The sequence below is a fragment of the Dysidea avara genome, chromosome 1 (genome assembly GCF_963678975.1).
Source record: "Dysidea avara chromosome 1, odDysAvar1.4, whole genome shotgun sequence".
NCBI lineage: Eukaryota > Metazoa > Porifera > Demospongiae > Dictyoceratida > Dysideidae > Dysidea > Dysidea avara.
Window position 1 is genome coordinate 63,002,239 of NC_089272.1, and position 8,723 is coordinate 63,010,961.

General features: G+C 40.6%; 1 protein-coding gene across 3 annotated transcripts in view; it reads right to left on the reverse strand.

Annotated features, from left to right (window-relative positions):
- LOC136240361 (uncharacterized) overlaps nt 1-6,866 on the reverse strand; it is a 66,738-nt gene extending 59,872 nt beyond the window's left edge. Inside the window, exons 1-2 of one of the 3 annotated variants that reach the window (XR_010693783.1) lie at nt 6,787-6,805; nt 6,669-6,728 (exon numbers count right to left, since the gene is read on the reverse strand). The gene's annotated coding sequence lies outside the window, so the exon portion shown is untranslated. The other 2 variants (XM_066031318.1, XR_010693782.1) reach the window with 2 other exon arrangements.
- Between the last annotated feature and the right edge of the window lie 1,857 nt (nt 6,867-8,723).

Sequence of the window (8,723 nt, forward strand, 5' to 3'; positions counted from 1 at the left end):
AAACATTGACTTTAATGTGTGATGCATCTCCTTATGGCGTTGGCGCTGTTTTATCCCAGATTGATGAAAAGGGAGTAGAAAAGCCAGTTGCTTATGCGTCAAGAACGCTATCTCGACCAGAACAAAACTACTCGCAACTCGAAAAAGAAGCTCTCGCTTTGATTTTCGGCACTAAACGTTTCCATAACTATTTGTATGGGCGTAGTTTCACACTTTATACCGACCATAAGCCCCTGAAAAGTCTACTGAATGAATCTAAAGCTGTTCCCACGTTAGCTTCTGCTAGAATCCAGCGGTGGGCGTTGACTTTGGCGGCCTATCAGTACAACATTGTGTACAAGAAAGGTTCAGACATTGGAAGTGCAGATGGGTTAAGCTGTTTACCCTTGCCATCACAACCACAGAATATCCCAATTCCAAATGAACTAGTGTTACTAGTAGAACACTTGAACTGTGGCCCTGTTACGGCTACTCAGATTAAGACTATGACTCGCCGTGACAAAGAATTGTCAAAAGTACTTCATTTTGTTCAAAATGGTTGGCCAGAGTCAGTTGATCCAGCTCTGCGTCCATATGCATCCAAAAAACATGAGTTGTCGTCACTGGACGGTTGTGTTCTATGGGGTACTAGGGTAATTATTCCACCAGCAGGACGTAAGAGAATCTTAGATGATTTACATGAAGCACACCAAGGAGCATCACGAATGAAGGCAAGGGCAAGGATGGTGGTATGGTGGCCACAATTGGATAAAGCTATTGAAGATATAGTAAGAACCTGCTCAGCATGTCAGGCGAGTAAGCCTTTGCCACCATTGGCTCCACTTCATCCATGGTCAATTCCAGAGAAACCATGGTCCCGGCTTCACATGGACTATGCAGGGCCACTGCTTGACCACATGTTCCTGGTGGTTGTGGATGCTTTTTCTAAATGGTTGGAAGTTGTCCCTGTTAGAAATGCCACATCTAGAGTCACGATTGATAAGCTTAGAAGCATTTGTTCGATTCATTGGTTACCGGACACTATTGTCACTGATAATGCTACAGTTTTTACAAGTTCAGAGATGAAGCAGTTTTATTTGTCGAATGGAATCAAGCACATAACATCTGCACCATACCACCCAGCAAGCAATGGCCTGGCAGAGCGTGCTGTGCAGACTTTTAAATCCGCATTAAAGAAGTTTAAAGATGGCTCATTGGAGACAAAGATCCAACGTTTTCTTTTTGAATATCGAATAACACCGCACAGCACAACTGGAGTCCCACCTGCCAACCTACTGATGAATCGTCAATTGAAATCCAGATTAGACTTGGTTGTGCCAAATTTGTCTAAGCGCATCACAGACGTCCAAGACAGACAAAAGCAGCAGCATGACCAGCATGCCAAGTCTCGACCTTTCAATGTGGGAGACAAAGTCTTTGTTCACATCTACAGTGGTCCTATTACATGGATATCTGGGGAAATTGTGCAGGTTACGGGTCCTGTTTCCTACAAGGTCCGTCTTGATTGTGATGGTACTATATGTCGTAAACATCAAGATCAGCTACGGAAATGTCATTTTGATGAAGATTCTGACTCTGTATCTGCCGCCACTAGTACTAGTGTGCACCCTTCTGTTGATGACTTCGACTTTCCAGCACCTTTAGCACTTGAGGACAGTAATGCAAACTCCTCCGTTGTTAGCCAAGAAGCACAACCATTACGCACATCATCTAGAGTCAGAAGACCTCCAGACAGACTGAACTTATAACTATTATCTGTATTCATTACAAGCATTATTGTTGTAAGTTTTTTTTTTCTCCCTAGTTTTATTTTTGAGGGGAGGATTGTAGTAGATTGATTTTCACGCATGCGCACATTTGTAACACGCGCGCACTCAGGATTGTTCAGCTCAGTTGACGGTGTGCATTAAATGGTAGTTGTTCAAAATGATATCCATGTGAATCATTAAACTGTTGCGTTATCACAGGAGTATAACCTGTGAGTGCAGAAGGCGCCAAGTTGGATGACATTATTGAACGACTGAGGTACTGTAACAAACAGTGCCTTCTAATTATGCAGAGAAAATCCACACTGATATATTCTTTGGAGTAGCTGAGAGATGACTGCTGGATTGCACAGACCAGCAGTAATATTCCCAGTTCTATCCACTGAATCGATGATAAAAGAAAGGATTAAACACACCTGGACAGACGGTGTTGTGTTTCGTTTTAACAGCACAGAATTAACGTTTCTTGTATACAGGTAAATATGAAACTAAGGCTGAAAAGCTTTGATCTATTTTGGCCCAACTAGAGTTTCAACACCAAATTAATAACTGGCATACCTTTCAAGGACCACCTCTATGCACCAGAAGTACATCCTATAACTGGAGTTGGGTTTTGTGAACGTTAAGATGATGGACAAGTATTCAAGGTATTGTTGTACATTTCAGTCCAGATTGATAACCAATTAATTTTCTTTCAGTAAATTGGTCAAAGTCTTAGGCAGGGTGGTCCATGTGACATACAGCTAGAGAGGTTTGAGGAGGCTCTGCATGATATACCATCCAGTTTAAACTATTCAGTCCTTTCTGGAATTAGATTGGCCATTATCTGAAATGCTGAGGTGACCTTCCCTGTCATTACCTTCACTAGGGATGTCGGCAGACTCTAGCCAAGTCCATTTCCATACTAAAAAGACCTTGCTGTCTTCGATAAGATTATAATCAGTAGTATCCATCAACTTGCTGAATTTCTCTGCCTATTAAATGAATAACAGTGTAGCTAACGGATATTTAACAGAGTCACTTTACATTGAAACATTCTATATGAAGGGTGGAAGGGTATAAACACACCTCGATAATAAAAGCATTTTCCTAGCCGTGCTTTAGCTTGGAAAATGCAGGTAGGGGACAGTCCATATCATCACAATCTTTTGCAAATGCATCCGAGATTTGTAGGTTTCCAGCTTCGTCTTGGTACTGAATTTTGACCTCCACCAGATTGGCACTGTATACAGGGAAACTAGGGGTTACATAACTTATTGTATTTCCTTTGGATAGAACAGTAATAATCGTAATATCATCGTCTTCCACATTGTCTGTTGCCTCCTGCGTCACTGGACCCGCCATTATATGCAAAATGCAATTACTACAACAACAAAAAATTTTGATGTGCTTATTACGCTTCCAACCTTCTCTGCAATAACTGTTACTGTAAACAAGGATGATAGTGGCTAGTTTGATGTTACCTTTAAAGACTTCCTGCAGGAATACTGAACTACGTATGTAGCACCAGCTATGATTGACGTATTTGAAAGTATCGTGACCTGTTCAGTATCGTGACTTTAGTACTGATCGATAGTGCTGGGCAGTATTGAAAATTAGCAAAATGGTATATATACCTTCTATAAAAAGTATTAATAAATATCAAGGTATTAATGTTAAAGCCATTAGTATAAAAGTAGCTGCCATTTTCCTCAACAAAAGCACCACATACATCATGGTAGCTCAGCAAACCTCACCACAAACCTCAGATACAAATTACCACAAACTTGTTTACATAGTTTGGTTAGCTGACTACATCACCACCTGCCTACAAACATTGTCACATGTCTGATTACCTTCTAAATAATAGTTAGACGTAAAGAACCAGGGTTCTACGGGATTTAGAAAACTCGAAGACCCTGGACTGTAGCGCCCGAGCGCAGCGAGGGCGCTACTAAGGGCCTGAGGGTTTTCTAAATCCCGTAGAACCCAGTGGTTCTTGACGTCTAACTTATTTAGACTACAACTCGTTATTGTACCTTGAGTTGACAGCTGCTTGTAAATGGGAAATGTATGGCTAATTACTAGAAACAAGCCATCTACACTTCCCTACATGGCGGGACCTCAGCGTGGCTGTTGCTACCCGTTTAAACGCCCATGCGTTGCCAATGTTACAGGCGCGTGCTATGTATCGAAGTACTGGACTCAGCGACTGGACTACAACTCATTGTTGCTGTTGTTGTGCCCCGACAGCTGCTTGTAAGCAAGTAATGTAGTGTTGATTAGTACAAACAAGCCCATTACACCTCCCTCTAATTCAGTACGGCTGTTACTAGCTAGTGTTGGGCGATATATCGATATTATATCGTATCGTTTGATTTTTTGTTGATATCGAAAAGTATCGATATATTTTTCAAAACTCGATATTTCGATACGATACATCACGTGATCTGATTTAATTTTAATTGTAGCTTTCCATTACCTTCAGCAATTTTCTAATTACTGTTACTCTTGTGTATGTGGACAGGAAATCCCCATTGTGTATAGCCATAGCTACCTAATATCAAATTATGTGAAAACTAGCAATTTACACGTGCAAATTAATGTTACAATATCGTATCGAAAAGTATCAATATCGGTCAATTTTAGTCAATATCGTATCGATATCGTATCGTTCTGAAAATCCTGGTATCGCCCATCACTATTACTAGCCATTTAAACGCCCATGCGTTGCCAATGTTACAGGCGCGTAATTATCGTGTTTCGTATCGCCTCAGAGCGTGGTCTCTATTGGACATGACCGTGGCTCTACGAGATTTAGAGACCACGTTTTCAGCCAATCAAATTTCAGTATCAAACTTGTTGTAGTCTAAATATGGGATGAAACAAGCCCACATGGAGGCCATAGTGCCCAGATGGTATGGCAATATTAAATAAAAGCAGGCAGTATCAAAACCAGTATGGCTTAACTATCACAGATTACTAACAATACTGGTATATCACCAGCTCTATCGATTGAGATACTAAAATGGCAGTATAGCTCAGCCCTATTATATAGCAGTGCAGAAATTTCTAAATGTGAATGATCACTGAGTGGTGTACTGTTGATTTCAGCCAGTGTTTATTCTAAGTAGCACATACACAATTGCCTCTATCTAAAAGAGAAGTAATTGTATCTACTACAACCAGTAGAATATCTTTTGTAGATTTTGATTTTATTAAATTAATAGACTCCGATATATGTTCAACATAGCCGAACTTCCATACAGCAGGATGAGAACAACTACATACAAACACAAGATCTGCCATGGTGATAAGCTCCTTGGTGAGTAAATTAGATGATGCAACATACAGGAGCCTGGTAGGGTTGAGTTGGACGTAGTGTTTCTTTTCAGAGAAGGTGAGCAAAACATTTCATAGCCTGCAATACTCATGGTTGGATTGACGTACATTGTGATAAATTAACTGAATTCCCACTGGAGAAGAGCATAAAACATTAAGGGTGGAAGGTCCATGATTAATTCCAGATTGCTGGAAGCTGTCCTCACCAACTGTATGTGGTAATAGAGCGGTTGCACAAATAATTACATTAGAGGCATTTAGAAAAACGTGTGGCAAGAATCCATTGCCACAATGCATGAAAATTGTGTATTCAATTTGACTTCCACAACTCAACTATGGATAGCTTACATACTACAGTGTTACATTCACCTATTATAAGGTATTAATATACTAGAAGGACGAGAGGGTAGCTGGTCTAGAATCTGAAATTACGATAAAATTCCACTTTTTGCTAGCACGCTCACGAAGCCAGATGCCTATTCACACTTACTAATGTATTAAAAGAGTTTTCTGACATAATTATAAAGAAAACAGTTTAGCCTCGCCATTTCAACACCCGTTTCGGAAAAGCGTGGGCGAGTACACACTATTTTCAAAATGTAGCCGTTGATGTAGCCACGAAGCAGACCAGCTATTCTCTCACTACTCTAGCATGTTAGCAGTGGCGGATCCAGGATGGGGCATTTGGGGCAAATGCCCCCCCCCCCCCCTTCAAGAAATTGCATACAAGATCGAGATACTCTAATAGAGCAGTCAATTACTCTAATAAAGCAGTCACAATGTTCATGAGGCAGTGTAGCTTACCTATGAAGCTACAAATAGGATTTTATTTTACATAACAGACGTGATATAGTTGGTAAGGATAACTAGCTATTATTGCTGTGACCTTTTTTTTTTTTTTTTTTTGTCTTCAACTGGTTTTCAGCAAGTTTTTTTGGTCTTCAACTGTTTTTCAGAAAGGTGCCCCCCCTCTTTCGAAACTCTGGATCCGCCCCTGGTTAGTACCTGATAAGATGATTACAATAACAGGAAAATAAAACACACAATTTTCCCAGCAGCAGGCTGTATAAATGCCACATGTTTTAGTTGAATGCTGCACCTGTGACATCACATGCAACCGTTCTGTTGTCTAAATAAACAAGCTGGACAAACCCATGAAAACTCAGGTTGGGATTGATACTGACTGCATGTAGCTGGTGTTAATAACTCTTGCAGAAAAAAGATGTGCTGCACTTGTAGACTATTACTGATCGTAAATCGTTGATATTTTGTGATTACAATCATCGTTATTGCGTTCACCAGCGCTACACTACGCTGTAGCTATGATCGTGCATGGCAGCCACACCCTTTCTGTGGTTTAGTATGACGGATATAGTACAAGCCAAACATGGTCATGATACACATTTACTCGCTCTCTGTTGTAAACCATAAATCACTGCTTATCCACACGTTAAACTATTGCGTACTGTCATTGGATGGTTGGAATTTAATAAACAACCGATGGTGATGACGCGCGGGAAAAAGTTAAGCATATTGATTCAATTAGCAGTGTTCAAATAGCACAGATCACACTTCACTTACTTTTTTCAGCAGCTCAGTATTTTTTTCACCGGTTAAAATCACTAAGTTCCGTCCACAGGCCTAGGGTTTGTATGTCGCCCGGTATTTCATTTTTCATTAATATAAACGAATGTCTCACGTGAAAATCAACCAATGAAAGGCGAACACATTGGAAGGAGTGGCAGCAGACACTTTTCAAATTTTTACGAGGTATTTGATTGGTCAGTTTTCACGTGATTTCGCTAACAATAAATCGCACAATTATTATTCTTATTAATGCTTTACACATACTAACCCCAGTTAGTACATCAGCACTCAGGGCCGGAGGAGGGAAAATTGAGTTGGTCAGGCCATTGACATAATGTTGAAATTGCTACTATATACATGCCAATGAGAGAGGAGCTGTTGCACAGTGTGCGAAGCAAGCACGAACATTCTAGAAGGGTCTGGGGGCATTCCCCCACAGGAAATTTTTGAAAATTAGACAGTCAGATATGCAATTTTAGGGATATTTCACTTCTACCCTGTAGCTAGCTATATAAATATGCTCAAGCCTATCTGTTGTTATTCAGACTTTCTATACTATGTATAATTGTAGACCTGACATACAGGGGACACAGCATGAAACTTGCTGTATGGTTCATTTAGTTGTAACTAGCAATTAGAAGTTCAAGGGGGGTCTGGGGGTACAACCCCCAGGAGCTGCAGAATTTTTTGCAATTTAAAGGCTTGAAAATGCCTTAAAATTTAAAATTGATGTTAAATTTTAAAGTAAAATTAGCTAGCAACTTGCAACTCCCCCCCCCCCCCCCCCCCCCAAATTTCACAAGGAACCCATGCAGCATGGCCCCCTTTAGCTAGGATATAATTAATCGACTAGGCAGTTAGCTGTAGCTATACAGTCAATTCACACAGCTACAATAAAAAGCTACACAGCTACAAAAATACAGTATACTACAATGGCGGATCCAGGATGGGGCATTTGGGGCAAATGCCCCCCCCCCCTCACCTTGTGGTAGACCCAGGAAGAGCCAGCCATACTTGTGATTAAAATGATAAACTTTATGTCAGGCCAAGATCAATTTAGTTATATAACTCATGAAAATATGCACATTTTACTAGCACTTATTACAATTTCACCTGAAACTGAAGTAAAGCAATGTCAAACTAGCTGTTAAATTGTTACCCTGCACCTTCGTGCATACTAAGCGCCTCTAAAATTAATTATCGTGTTGCTGTTGATTAAGACGTTTGTAGCCTTTTAACAGTTTTTAAGACTTCACAACCATCTTCAAAGGCCAAAGTGACAAAAATCATCAGTGAGACACTACTAAGAGGTGATTATTTGCTGCTTCAAAAATGCAGCATCTAGCAAGAGAATCTGGATCTCCCCAACCACCTACAACTTAGCCTGTCTGTGCCCCTCCCCTTGCTGGCTCCTGGATCCGCCCCTGTACTACTATACTGGTTTGTATGAAGTGAACGGATCATCACGTAAATATACTGGTGGACACCCACGAGACCAATCAGTATTCGAAAATGGCGCGATGTGGGTAAGACTGAGAGTTTGCTCAGTATTTCGACAGGACGAGTGGGTAGTTGAAGAGGAGTGATTTCTACTCAACATCTCATCCAGATGGCCGCCATGTAATGTATGAGTCTACAGCTTCTTGCCGCGGAATGAGTCATCTGGCGGTTTGTCACTGCCAGCCCTTCGCCCAGTAAAAGAAGCCAAAAGAGACAAGCCAAGGAATTTTAATGATTATTTTATGAAGATTGAATTGTGATATAAGTGTGCTGGTTTAGAATCAAAGAAGGCACCTGATAAATGCCAACTGTCGGCACACGTGATACTGTACGTAGAACCCACAATCATTTCTTTATAAAACGATACGAATGCTATGCTGTACTGTAAGGTAATTGGAGGTACTATACGTGTAGTTCTGTGCTTTAGTTAGGCTGAGAAACTAGGTAACTACTCGTGTCATGCATTTTCAATAACATCTGTAAAATGTACGTAGCTACATGTAGATGTGATCGTCTAAAGATTGCATGAGAGTAATATAGTTCGAGCTG